The sequence below is a fragment of the Micromesistius poutassou genome (assembly GCF_964030765.1).
Source record: "Micromesistius poutassou genome assembly, chromosome: 9".
NCBI lineage: Eukaryota > Metazoa > Chordata > Actinopteri > Gadiformes > Gadidae > Micromesistius > Micromesistius poutassou.
Genome location: NC_140279.1, coordinates 11,145,389 through 11,160,551, shown reverse-complemented (window position 1 = coordinate 11,160,551; position 15,163 = coordinate 11,145,389).

Here is a 15,163-nt window from a genome sequence, read left to right as displayed (position 1 = left end):
CAAACTGATTACACTGAGTGGAGCAGTCGACCGGTCCAAGATGGCGGCCCCACGGCTCGTCAGCGCCAGTAGGCTGTAGTGGTCGATGCGGCGTCTACTCTTTATAATGTCTATGGTCCACGTGGCTGAGGCCATGCACCTCGGATCGCTATGAGCCTGATCCAGATGTTTTGTTCGACTACCGATTTATGTTTGGTCGGAAAAACATGCACGTGTCAATGAAGCACAGCAGCATGTGTGGACCGACGCCTGGTCTGGTTTTATCAGTGTGTTATGTTCAATAGTCCGAGATATCGCCCACTTGACCCGACTACAGGCGGCCGCGGGTGTGTGAGATTTCCCATCCATCACCTGGTGACGTGTGTGGGGGAACTGTGAAGAACTGTGCCCCGGAACTGTGAAGGACCAGTCATATCTGAGGGCTAAGATAAGTGTTAAAGGTGACATATTATACCACCAGGTGTGAGTGTGATTAGCCGTTACAAGCCATTTTGAAAATCTGCCTCTTTTTGAAAGTGGGTGTGTCCACCTGCATGTATGCTGGATAGATCAGTCTACCAGCCTACCCAGTGGACTGTAGCAAACATTGCTCATCTATCCGTCACACATCTAGGTGGACACGCCCACTTGTGATGTCAGAAGAGGCAGACTCTCAAAACGGCTTGTAACGGCTAATCACACTCCCCCCTGGTGGTATAACATGTCACCTTTAAAACAAGTGTTGTGACAAGCGTTGATGCTTTTGAAGGACAGCACCAGTGTTTTGAGTGGACACTGACAATCTCACGACGTCATGTGATCAGGGTGGGCTCCAGGCTAGAACAAAGGGACACCCGATGTGCTCCTGGAGTCAAAGCCAGAGGCAGAAGGGGCATGGCGTGTGAATAAACATGAATAACCTGTATTGTGATTCTCACGGATGCTATGCAGTCTCCTCAGTTGTATTTTTTACTGCACTCTAACCGTTTCTGTCACTCTTCTGATTGAGATTCTCTCAGCGTCACTCGTAAGTGGCGTTGGATAACGTGACTAAATGTAAATGTAAAATATCAAATTGAAATGCAGCGACACTGGCTGTGTCTTCCTAGGAGCTGGCGGTTGGGGGAGGAGAGGGAGGGAGGGAGGGAGGGAGGGAGGGAGGGAGGGAGGGAGAGGGAAGTAGGGGAGAGCACCCCAGGCTCCGGAGTGTCAGTGTTGAGAGCCAACTTTGGCTGGAGTGAGACTGCAAACACACTGTGTGTGTGTGTGTGTGTGTGGACATGTATGTGCGTCTTCCTCAGGTCAGGCAGAGCACAGAACGATCTTTGAAAACGTATTTACCATGAACCCATATTTTTATTGAGCAAGCATACATTATAGCGCACGTCAGAAGCTCCAAACCTATGCTGCTCGGAACTGCCTAAACTTTATTTATCGAACTCTCTCTGACACACGCAACTGATGTATCAGGTGCAAGGTTTTCAGCGAATCAACAATCAGAGAGATGTAAACTCCTCCGTCATTAAAAAAAAAAATTCAATAATGTTTCAATGTCTGGCTACAGCCTGTAGGACATGGACATCCACGTCGAACTGCTACTGTCATAATCGTCATAGGTTTTACGCCGGCGATGATGTGAGTGAATTATGTCCCCTATCGATCATCAATATTTTGGGACATTTTTAATGATTAATTATTTTCCATGTAGCTTGGTAAACAATACCATTACAACAATGTAATGGAAAGAAGATTCACATGCAAGCAAAAATCTGTCTCACAAGCTAGTGCAACAGGGTTAGGGTAGTGGTTCGGGTTAGGGTTAGGGTAGTATGGGTTAGGATTAGGGTAGTAGTGGTTAGGGTTAGGGTAGTAGTGGTTAGTGTTAGGGTAGTAATGGTTAGGGTTAGGGTAGTAGTGGTTAGGGTTAGGGTAGTAGTGGTTAGGGCTAGAGTAGGAGTTGTTAGGGTTAGGGTAGTAGTGGTTAGGGCTAGGGTAGTAGTGGTTAGGGCTAAGGTAGGAGTTGTTAGGGTTAGGGTAGTAGTGGTTAGGGTTAGGAAGGAGAGATTGAAAAAGATTTAATCTTTCCCACATCTCACATAGTGACGGCAGTGGCTGGGCGCGGCAAGTGGACAAAAGGGAATGACGTAGCAGTTGGATGTGGATGTCCATGTCCTACAGGCTGCAGCCAGACCATACTCGTGAGAGTTGGCAACCCTGGGTGGAGGGAGGAGGTAGAGAGGGTGAGGTGGAGGAGTGAGAAGATACCGCTTCACTTGACCTCAGCGATAGAGACCCAAGGAATTTGACATTTGACCTGTGAGGAACTTTTACAAGGACATGCATAGATCCAATTCACTAAATTTGTTTTGTCCGAGGGCGATACACCATGTGGCCACTACGCGGCGGTGTTGCATCACTGATGACCAAACAGCTCGGTGGTGGAAATACGAAAAGACTGTGTATCAAACAGTACATTTAACATGCACGGGAGTCAGGGTTAGGGTAAGACAACCTTGAGGTCCGACAACCTCGACTCCATTCTCAACCAATATGAAAACATCATCCTCATCTTCATCATCATCATCATCATCATCATCATCGAAACATGAATCATCCAGAAGCTGCACTCCATCCTGTCACGTATCAGACCTTAATTTGTTTATATCGACGCTATATATATAAATATATATATTTATATGTTGACCGCTCTCTGCCTTGGCATCCTATTGTTTAACACACACTCGTTTCTGTCCAATTCCATCCCAGTGCGAACGCTTCTCTCCGACAGCTGTTGAGGGACTCTAACCATCCCGAGAACAACAGTCTCCTCACTGCTCATCCGTCTGTTGACCCCGAGTGCCTCTGAGCAAGGCAGTCGGGATTCATCCTCGGGGCTTTTCACGGTCCACTAAGCAGCGATGAAAACATCATGAGACAGCTTCCAGAAACCTCCAGCGGACAGACACCGGGATCAGCTCAGGTGAGATTAATACGGCAGATGAGCAGGAATGTAAACGCGGTGTATTTCCTGAAAGCATCAGACTCCAGTTAGGTTACACATCACGGCCCATGGGTCACGTAAGGACACACCGACCCTCCGGCCCGTTGATGGTAGAACCAGAGTGTCTCTCTCTCTCTCTCTCTCTCTCTCTCTCTCTCTCTCTCTCTCTCTCTCTCTCTCTCTCTCTCTCTCTCTCTCTCTCTCTCTCTCTCTCTCTCTCTCTCTCTCTCTCTCTCTCTCTCTCTCTCTCTCTCTCTCTCTCTCTCTCTCTCTCTCTCTCTCTCTCTCTCTCTCTCTCTCTCTCTCTCTCTCTCTCTCTCTCTCTCTCTCTCTCTCTCTCTCTCTCGATGTTGTAGCCTACTATGACTGTGTTTTGGTGTGTGTGTTCCCCATGGGGCAGTTATGCTATACTCCATGAACACACAAAAATAACACACTCCACTGAACGGTTAAACACATTTGTTCGGCACGACTGGCCTTTTTTCCGCTTTCAGCTTGACCCGAACCGAATCACAAACTCCGTCGAGGAGGCTTGTAATGGTGCTATCCATTTGTATGGTAGTCATTTGACGCCAGCGTCTGACGTCACATCTGCTTTTCTGGGTACATTCGCGCTCCCTCAGTGCACAAAACAACTGCTCCAAGTCAAGTTCACATGGTCACACAAAGCCTGCAGTTAAACAGTATGAGAAACATAGATGACCCCGACCGCATCCCGTTAGGATGAAATCACACGAGACTTTGCTCTGTCCATGGCGAAATCACGCGATACTTGGTTGTGTCCACCACAGAGGTTTGGACGGTGCGGACTCAGAGAAGAGGGCCGATTCCCCCCAGGCTCCATTACATGGAAAACATCAATTAACGGCGAAACCCAAGTCTTTTCTCCCACCAGAAGAATGATAACAATGTCGGTCAGAACAATTTTGGTTTTTCTTTTTCTCCCTACATTCCTTCGATCTCACTGCTCGTGTTTAATAACGCTGTCAGGCCTACTTATATTTTATTCGTCAATTCGTTGCTATTTTGGTGCTAACAATGCTAGCCAAATGCTGAAGAGTTAACCATCTTTAAGTAACTTTAGTGTTGATGTGCGTTACTCCAGAACAACACACAACTTCTCCTCATCACGAAAACGACGTCTTCCTCACGTCGTCGCCCACCGCTAAACCTATCCTCCTTCTGAAACTAGTTCTCTGTGGAAATGAAAGAGAGAGAGAGGAGACGGGAGACAGAGAGGACAGAAGAGAGAGAGAAGACAGAAGAGAAGAGAGAGAGAAAGAGAGAAGTGAAGAGAAAAAGCGAAGAGAAGAGGGAAAGAGAGAGAGAGGGAGAGAGAGAAGATGTTGGGAGACAACGTTGGGAGAGAGAGAGAATAGAGAGGAGAGAGAGGCATTGGGTTCGAGTGAAGACTTAAGAGAGAGAGAGGAGAGAGATAGAGCGAGGAGAGCACGCGAGAGAGAGAGAGGCATTGAGTTAGGGTGAAGACATAAGAGAGCGAGGAGAGAGCGAGAGAGGCGTCGGGATAGAGCGCAAAGAGAGAGAGAACAGAGGGAGCCAGCCAGCAGATTACACGGCTGCGTCGCCACGTGAACACGAGGACGCCAGCCGATGATGAAAGGGGGGCCACCTTTAGAACAGAAGACCCCCGCGCCGTGTGCACCTCCCTGGCTCTTCAAAGCACCTCCCTCTCTCCCCCCTCCCTCCCTCCCTCCCTCCCCCCTCTCCGTCTCCCCCACTTCACACACCCATCAGCCCCTGCAGGAAGGAAAAGTTTTGCCGCCTGCAAATCGAACACCTTGATTCTCCCCAGGCGCGGCTGCGTGCGTCGGGGGGGCCGTGTCTGATGTGTGCGTGTCTCCGGGCGTCGGTTGAAACGCCGCCAGTCACACACACACACACACACACGGCTCCCCCCACCAAACAGGAAGAGAGGCGCGCAGGGTTTAAAAAGAGAGACCCAGATCCATACCTTTAAAATAAACATCGGAACGTTGGGGCGTTGTTTATGGACCACTTTGAATCAAACGCCGCTGCATGTAGGAATCACACGCCCCCCCGTCCCTCGTCCCCCGTCTCTCTCGGGAGCTAATATACACACACACACGCATGCAGACACACACACACACACACGCACACACACACACAAATATACTCACCTCCCAACATTACTCTCTCTCTGGCTTGCAAATAGACAGACACATGCATGGGTACACAGACTAACACAATTATCATAGCCTATAAGTTTACATCTTTCAGGAGAAGCATGGAGGTGTCTGAGACGCTTGCTTCTCAAACAGAGAGAGAGAGAGAGAGAGAGAGAGAGAGAGAGAGAGAGAGAGAGAGAGAGACAGAAAGACAGAGACACACAGAGAGACAGAGAAAGAGACAAGAGAGAGCGAGACAGATTGAGAGAGAAGGAGTGATAGACAGACGGACAAGGAAAGAGAAACACAGAAAGACAGTGAGAGAGATTGAAAAAGACAGATAGAGAGACAAAGATTGAGAGAGAGGGAGCGATCGACATAGAGAGAGACAGAGAGAGAGGAACAGATTGAGAGAGGGAGCGATCTACATAGAGAGAGACAGAGAGGGCTGGCAGCCTGACTTGGAACTGGTCCATCGATCCTCTAGTCCGGGCCCCGGGGCCAGCTGTGGTGGTGAGAGACCGTCAGAGACTGGCCCCTGGGGGCCCCAGACCTGCTGTCCCGTTCAGACCAGTGGATCCAGACCAGCATTCCTGAGACCAGGTGTACTGAGGGAATTCCATTCCTATGGGATTTATTATTCTCCATGACGCTAATTCTCGCTCCATTTCAATAAATATTATTGACAAATAAGACAATTGCCTGTTTGATATGCACAAGCCTGAATCTGTGTGACACTTTTTGGACTGTCTGCTATTTTTTAAATATTTAAAAATTTTCAAATAATCAAATTTATAAATAATATCTTTATTATTATGCATGTAGTCCTGTCATAGTCATAGTCCTACTACTATTACTAGTCCTATTACTATTATAATATCTATAATAATTAAGATATTATTTATAAATTTGATTGTTAGAACTTTTTCCAATTTCCACTGATTTTCCATTATATGAAAGGAAACGGACGTCATAGTAGGACTATGACTATGACAGGCCTACTTACATGCATAATAATTAAGATATTATATATAGGGTTAGGGTTATTATAATATAATTCAGTCCTAGTCCTTCCCTACTTGAGGGTGGCGTGCTTCTGATCCCTGGTCGGGCTGATACCACTATCACAAACAGGTTGGGATCCTCTTGGCAGACGTCATCACAGAGCCTGACATGCTGCTCTGCCACACTCTGTAAATCTATTTCCATGGAGGAAAACACATTTAAACTACAAGAAACCGGACGTCCACCCACCTGAAGATCTGCTCTGCCCTGGGAGGTCAGATAACATAGCCTGTCATTCATGTTATCACACACTATATCATATCATATCATACATAACATAAAATATAATATGGGTTATTTTGTGTATTTATATTTAGTTTTTGTGGAAATGTTTGAATGTCTTTCTTTCGTAGTCCTGTCCTGTACTTATTAATTACTAATTCTGTATTTAGAACCAAACAACATCTTTCTTATCTTGCAGGCTGGTGTACTCAGGGGGACTCCCAGCCGAAAGGTTGTGAGTTCCAACCTCCAAAAGGCCCTAACCCCTACGTGCAGGAAAACAGCAGTGTGGAAGTTCAAGTGATCAGGGTTTACGCTTTACCTCAGGACGTCTCAGGACGCTAACTCAGGCTCCTCCCACACGGACCGGCACTCTACGATGACTCCCATGATGCACTGGGGTTTAGGTATTTTGTTTTCTAAGGAGGGGCCTGTTAAAGGTAAAGGGCAAGGGTCTGGGAGACCGCAATGCATGAAGGGAACAACCACCTGTCTGCGCGGGTTCACACCGCACTCCGTCGGTGACGTGCGTCAGGAACGGGTTCCCATGGCAACGGGGAAACCGTTTAACGGCTGCTAAACGGGCCCTGTGAACCGCCACCTACACAGCAGCCCTTAAAACCAGCCTTTCATCCATCCATCAACACACTCACTTCCTGCACTGAGCGAGCGGCAGCGTGTGTGCATTTGTGCGTTTGTGTATTAATGCCTATATAGGTCACGCCTGGCGGTGCGAGTGATGACAAGGATGTAAACACAAGCCAACAACAACAGGGGAACAATAGGACTCCATTAGATGACTTCTGCTGTCTTTGTCTGTCGCTGCGCCGACTGAGGTTCTGAACTAGAACCTGTTCAGGTTCTACTGAGGTGGATTATTCAAGAACATGGCGGTACTTCTGTCTGTCTGTCGATATGTGTCTATCGATCTATCTATCAATCGGTCTATCCGTCTGTCCGGGCGTCAATCTGTGTCCATCAAGTATCTGTCTGTCTGTCTGTCAATCTATCTATCAATCATCTGGCTGTCCATCTGTCTAGCACCCTACGACCGGCAGAATCTCGTCCCCACATCAAGACCCCATCCTCCACCAACACCTCATCAGATCCCTTGTAGTTAGCTCTTGAAGGTAGAACCCTGTTGTGATGTTGGGTCTCTCTCTCTCTTTTCAGATGTCATTATGAAGCACAAGCCACCCGTAACAGTCTTTCTATTAGCCAGAGCCTCTCTGGCCTGGGTCCATATGGGTTGTTTTTTTACTCCAATGTTGATGCTAGGCATTGATTGTTCTGGTGCGAGTTGCCTTGGAGGAAAGTGTCTGCCAAGTGCATATTAATATATCCCCCCTTTCCTCTATTGATTTCTGTGTGTATCTAACCCTCTCTCTGTCTGACTCTCTCTATCCAACCCTCTGTCTCTCCATCAGCCTCCTCTGGCTCCAGCCGTCATCCTATATTACAGCAGAACCTTTGTGGCGAGATGCCACGGAGCCTGGGCAGGAGACCAGAAGATGCAAATTGGAGTTGGAGTTACGTCTCGTTCTTCTGTGTCGTCATGGAAATAATTCACAGAAGAAGAGAAACTTACATGTGTGACTGGATGAAGCCTTCAGAAGGGGATGTTTATACTATCTATAAACAGGTGGGGAGGAACCTCCTATCTCCATGAAGTTCATGACAATCTGACCGGGCAACGTGAGCACGGAGAGGAGATGGTGGAGAAGGAGGGGGAGATGGTGGAGAAGGAGATGGTGGAGAGGAGGAGATGGGTTGAGATGGTGGAGAACGCTGAGAAGGTGGAGAAGTAGGAGATGGGTGGAGATGGTGAAGGAGGAGAAGGATGGTGAAGGAGAAGGAGGTGAAGGAGGAGAAGGTGGGGAAGGGGCAGATAGTGGTGAAGGAGAAGCCGGGTGTTGAAGCAGGAGATGGCGGTGAAGAAAGATACGATGATAAACAAGGAGATGGGTGAAGAAGGAGGAGAAGGAGGTGAAGGAGAAGGAGCATGGCTGGCCGATGTTCTCGCATGTCAGTTCCTGGGCTGCAGGCCCCGGGCCAAGGACAGATTGTTCCCTGGACGTGACCAACAATGTTTACAAAAGCCACTCTTTGCTTCACACAGCACTTGGTAACCTAGCTGGACACACACACACACACACACACACACACACACACACACACACACACACACACACACACACACACACACACACACACACACACACACAGAGACACACAAGCAACTGCACACATGCAAGCACACACAGTAACACTAAAGTGGGGCTCAGTTCTTGGCAGGTGTCAGTAGCATGCTAACAAACAGCGCTAGCAACGGCGGGGCGAGTAGTTCGACAGCCAGCCCTGACAGCTGCTGTCAGCGGGCGGTATCCCGGCCTCCTGGGGGTTCGGGTCCTGCCGTTTGGCGCCACGGCAGCTAGGTGCTCCTGGAACTCTTCAGCAGATGTTCCCTCACGTCCCGGACCTCCAAATCAACAACACGTGTGTCTGGGAGCAGTTACAGAACACACACACACATACGCACACTGGAGCAAACACGCAAACACACACACACACACCTGTCTTCACGGTCTCTTCATCTCCTCCGGGATCACCGTGGCGACCCGGTAGTAGGGGGGTGCGCCAACACATCCAGCCCAGTAGCCCTGAATCCCACCACCGTAACAGAACTCTCTCCCATGCTTATGTCATGAATCACGTTCAAACACAAACTAATGAAGCTGTTTATGAGTCTCAATACTGTAGTCAGGCTGAGACGCCCTAACACCCTTACCTGCTCCTTAATGAGCTGGATCTGAATCCACGGTGAGTCACTTTGTACAGAGGCGTCTGCTAATGACTTAATAGCACACCGGCATCATGAGCGATGGAGCTGAACTCTCAGAGAGATAAACATCTGAGGTCCCAGCTATCCTCTGCATGGGAGCGGAGGTCATGGAAGATCCACAGCAAGCGTTGGAGACGTTTTGCAGCTGAGCGGTGGGAAGGAATGACTCACCGAGAGGTCAGCCCCGGTCACAGCCTTCCTTCGAGAGCTACATATTGTTTTCATTCAAGCTAACCTTTAAACCGACGCCAGAACTCTCTCACAAAGAATGTCTGCTGTTCAGGGTGTTCGGTGAGACAGTAAGTAACCACAAAAGAACCCTTGATTTGATCTTGATTGAACAGGTGAAGACCTCGGTTTCACTGCTCGCAAGGAGGTTGAGACAGTGGAATCAGTTTGAGAGACTCTGGGCTCCAGGGCCGTACTTACACTATATATTCAGGGGGCCACATCCCCCCCAAACTTAAAAAATGCCCTAAATCTCACACCAAATGTATTGTTACAATACATCAAACTGAAAATACATAATTAGCACATGTAGATAGTAGTTAAGCAGGATCCGTGAAGAATTTGTTTTACTGGCTTTTTTCAAATTTTAAAAGGTTCATCCCACGTGTTACATATTTAAGAGCTGCAGGAAACGATTTTTAAACTAAAAGAATATTGATCTGGCGGGTGTAGAACGCACACAGCCTTGCTGTGCCCAGTATCTATTCACAGAGGCAAGTAGTCGGGCTGTCTGAATCCCCTGACAGTGCTACCAGAGATCGGTCAGCCGCACAGACAAACACATTATTTTAATTACCGAAGCACATCCGTGCCTCGCTGGATCCACCCGCCATAGTCTCACTCTCAGCATTTTAATTCTTAATGGTTTCTTCAAATGCAAACTTTTGTTGCCCTCCCTCGCATGCAGAGTGTCGCTCAGAAGGTGAGGCGACATTTTTAATGAGACCGCGGCCTAGCATTCTTCTGCTTGCTAGCAGCGGCTTCGAGCATGGTTAGCGTGTTTAGCGCAGCCAGAATGTTCCATGTAGCATGCGACCGTGAGCTACATCTGTTAGTGACGGTGACCGCTGAATCATTTACCAGGAGGACGCCATCATGCGTACGACCCAGGATGAGGAGGGAGGAGAGAGGCGTCGAGCCCAAACCAAAACCAGAGACATCTTCTTGATGTTTGAGAGGGAGCACGGAATGCTGATGTATACAAAAGTTATCCAAACAATTATATGGAGAAGTTCAATCAAAGTCTGGTTTGAGCAGTATTTGTAAACGGTTATCAAAAAGGTTGATTCCAAAGTCTGGAAAGGACGTCGCTGTTCGTAGCTACGATTTTGTCAATTATTGCTAATATGCTCAATACAAACCATCCTGTTTTGTGTGTTTTATATAGAATATAAACATGATGGCACATGTTTGTCATTCTTTTTTAAGGAATGATTGTTTCATAAAAATAAAAGGTATGAATTATTATTTCTACTAATGATAAAATATATAATACATAAATGTACAGCTTATTCGATTTGAATTTGATGTTTTCAGGTGTTAAATATACCGTGGTTGATGTGAACTAGCGAGCTAGTGAGTTAGCGTGAATATGTTGCAACAAAATCAAACAAAACTGATGTTTAATGATGGATTGTACCAGGGATTACATAATGATCGTTTTAGAATCAATTATTGAACATCTGGGCCAAATTAATGTTCCCAGCTACTGGTATTTGATGCAACATTGACAATGGAAGGCTACATGCTATTTTATGTATCGTGTGTACTTGCCTGCGTGCGTGCGTGTGTGCTATCTTGTGTATCGTGTGTGAGTGTAGGCCTCATGTTGTTTTCAGTATTGTTCAGTGTGTTTGTAGGAGTCTATTCTTTAGTATTTTTATAGCCGTACACATGCAATGATTTCACGTGGCGCAGAGAACACTAATGAACCTCAGCTGTGGTCCTGAGCCGGTGACGCAGCTTGGGATAAGATTGATCACGTAGGTCACAATTCTTTCAACTGGTTACAATCATCCACAACTTAGATTCCCATTATTTCAATTTGTGACATTACAAAGGAAAATGTCGGCGATTCAGGTAGCGGTAGAGTACATAGCAACGTGCTGCTATATTGAGTGCTCTGTAATTACTCAGTAAAGGCTGTTAGAGATGTCAGGGTTGCCTGGGAACTGCTGGGAGAGAAACCCAAGCTTATAGACGGACCTTTGAGCAAACAGTATTTCCTTTTTTTTTTAAGATAATTGTTTGCATTTTTTATGCTTTATTATAGAGTGAGATAGACAGGAAGGTAGGGGAGATAAAGGGGAGGACATGCAGCAAAGGACCACATGCAGGAATCGAACCCGCGTCGCTGCGATCAGATCTGGGCCTTAATGGTACGCACCTGCAAACAGTGATTTGAATCAAGACGTGTGTCATATGTCACAGGTCGGCCAGAACACTTTCTGAATCTGGAGAGCACTACGGATTAAGATTGAATGCCAACATTTTGTTTCTGGTCCTTTTATTTGTTGTGGAAAAACAATGATTAATAATTGATCGAGAGCAGTTCAAAGAAACAAGATGCAATAAAGTGAGATGCTGCTGTTGGGACTGAAGCAACACTCGCTCACATCTGACTGTACTCGTTGCTGTCGATTGGCCGAGGATAGCCCAAGTTGTGCACGGTGTTGATGTACGAAAGCTGCGTTCAAGCCACCGAACACTTTGAAGTGCAGATCAATCGGTCGTTCAACAAGATCCCAACATGAGATAACGTCCAACTACTTTCAAACACCACCTTCGTCAACACACCAGCAATAAAAACAGCCTCTCAAACAACCAGCATGTGAGATGGAACAGGCAGCTCAACGGACACTGGGCGGGAGACATGCAAACATTGGGAGTGTATCCCTCCGCCCTAACACAACACATTTCTCAGTTAACTGGGACATCGTCGAGGGCGACGGAAACAGAGGCAGAAGGTGATTGGATGTTGTGATTGGTGTTAATGGTAAAATACTTTCCTCTGCTTCCTCTGTGCCATTATTACCTTGTAATGTTCATAATAGACATCGGAAGGGACAAGGTCATTGCCCAGAGCCTGGCCTGCAGGGCAGTCTCCTCCTGAAGGCTACAGCAGAACAAATCACACTTTCATTCCAGTCTTCTGCTATCAGTATCGACCGATTCAATCAATATGTTTTGTTTTGTTTGATATATATTTATCATCCAAATGGAGCGATGTTTTGAGGTTTGAGCTGTGAATTTTTCTTAAATAGAACCTTCGTTTACGGGTTATTTCGGAAACAGGTTGGGCACATCGAGATGACGCATCTGTTCTGAAGGCTGGCCCAGAGAGCAGCACAGCAGGGGTTAAGGTCACAGCAGGGGGTAAAGGTCACACCAAGGGGTAAAGGTCACACCAAGGGGTAAAGGTCACAGGCAGAAGCCCTTTTCTGTTCTGAGAGTTCCCTCAAATCCTCAGCTGAGACCTGATTGAATAACAGTCAGTCCTTGGTAACCGTCACAGAGTCGATGTATGATGAGTTCCAGCACCAATAAAAGCTGTTTGCGTTTGTCGAAGACAGCTGGGGTCAAAGGTCGTCTGGGAATTGAGCCTGACGCACTCGACTGTGTTTCCCGTCAGAGAACGAGACAGAGCCAACCGACTCCGGCATTATCCCAGGGCCGTCCGCACGGCAGAAAGGTTCTATACATCTGAGATTGTTTTTGAGAGTCAGGTGAAATCTTTCACAGTGCCTTCGAAGGTAATCCAAAACAATGGTATTGTGTTTCCAGGCGCGTCTATAGAAGGAGTTTCTGTAACTATGAAATGCTTTCAAGGTCCCATTTCTTCACAAACCACTCGCATAAATAAGAGTGGAAAATGGGTGGCTGCACATTTAATTTATGCGTTTCTCTCTTTTACTATTTTACTATTTTTTTCACTTCTGTAACTTTCTGAACTGTTTTCTGAACAGATTTAGAAGAGACTGATGTTGTTTAACACACCACATCAACCTGAACTCCCTACACTATGTCGATGTGAGGGGCTAGATAGTCTAGTCAGCAGTTTGAGTGTATGTACTGTCTAACCCCTACATGCTCCTTAGGCACCTGTCTCTGTACTGTCTAACCCCTACCTGCTCCTTAGCCACCTGTCTCTGTACTGTCTAACCCCTACCTGCTCCTTAATGACCCGTCTCTGTATCCACAGTCTAACCCCTACCTGCTCCTTAATGGCCCTTCTCTGTACTGTTTAACCCCTACCTGCTCCTTAATGACCCGTCTATGTACTGTCTAACCCCTACATGCTCCTTAGGCACCTGTCTCTGTACTGTCTAACCCCTACCTGCTCCTTAGCCACCTGTCTCTGTACTGTCTAACCCCTACCTGCTCCTTAATGACCCGTCTCTGTATCCACAGTCTAACCCCTACCTGCTCCTTAATGGCCCTTCTCTGTACTGTTTAACCCCTACCTGCTCCTTAATGACCCGTCTATGTACTGTCTAACCCCTACCTGCTCCTTAACGATGCTAGTAGCTGGCTTTGGAGGGAAAACAGTTTGGATGCCTAAATATCTGCCAGCATTGACGGATAATGTTATTATTATGAAGATAATAAGCCCCACTGAGCTGCTTTTGGATTTGATTTGGCTTCTCGACTCAAACACCCTGTGGGGGAGATTCCACCGTTCTGCACTGAAATCTAATCCTAACAGGGTTTGGTTTGGGATTGGATTAGCTAAGGTTCTCCTCTCCCTCTCTTATGGCTGATTAAGAGCGTTAGAGGAGACCTGGAGCCGACCTGAGCCAGGTAAGGCCTTCGGGTTCCTTGACGTGACTCATCTGTCAATCCAAATGTATATCAGGGGGAGATGAGGCCGGAGCATGAAGGCAGCTGATTGGCCGCTTCAGAAGTAGCTCAGGCCCCGGGCGCCATGGCCTCGGTACGAGAGGTCAGGAAATGCAGTGAGGTGATTGGATCCAAACCGGACTCGGCCATATTAGGGGTTCCTGGCGTTGGATCTGTGTTCGGGGAGGAAGGGGAGGGAGAGAGAGGGGGGAGGAGGGGGAGGACGAGTTGGACGCGACTGGAGCGTCTTTGAGCAAAATACTGATGGGGAGGGGGGGCGGGGGATGACAAGTCTGATGTGAATAATTTATCACCGATGTTTCCACTTCCTTTGTTCCCCCGCCAAAGGATCTGTGGTTTTTAGCTTTAATAGCGTTTGTGGCGAGACTTATTATGTGTGATCAAATAATTCTCAAGTCTGGGGATTTAGAAGAGAACTATTCTTTCCTTCTTTTAATGTAAGTTATCCAGGGCACATGGGCGCGCCCTACTTTCCTACAGTCTTCACCCTCACATTTTAATATTACAAATATACTGCCGTGTCCCGGGTATTTCAATGACTAGGGCCCCGCGCAAGGTCTCTTAATTATTTATAGTTTTACTTTATTTAACGTTTACTTTGGCGGGGGGATTCCTGGCTGAGCGTTGGTGATGTGATGTGAGATTTTATTCTCCATCTGAGAGAGGCTCCTGAACGACTTCACAGAGTTCCTTGAAAGAGTTTCCTGTGGAGCGGATAGGAGGCCTGTCACTCACCCCCCCTCATGTCTTCATTGGACAGGAGGCCTGCCAATCACCCCCTGATGTCTTCATTGGACAGGAGGCCTGCCAATCATGACCCCTGATGTCTTCATTGGACAGGAGGCCTGCCAATCCCGACCCCTGATGTCTTCATTGGACAGGAGGCCTGCCAATCACGACCCCTGATGTCTTCATTGGACGGGGACTGGTCAGGTTGTTGGTGGTGAACTGTACCGTGGTAGTACTGTGGTACTGAGTACCATGGTAGAACTGTGGTACTGAGTACCATGGTAGTACTGTGGTACTCAGTACCATGGT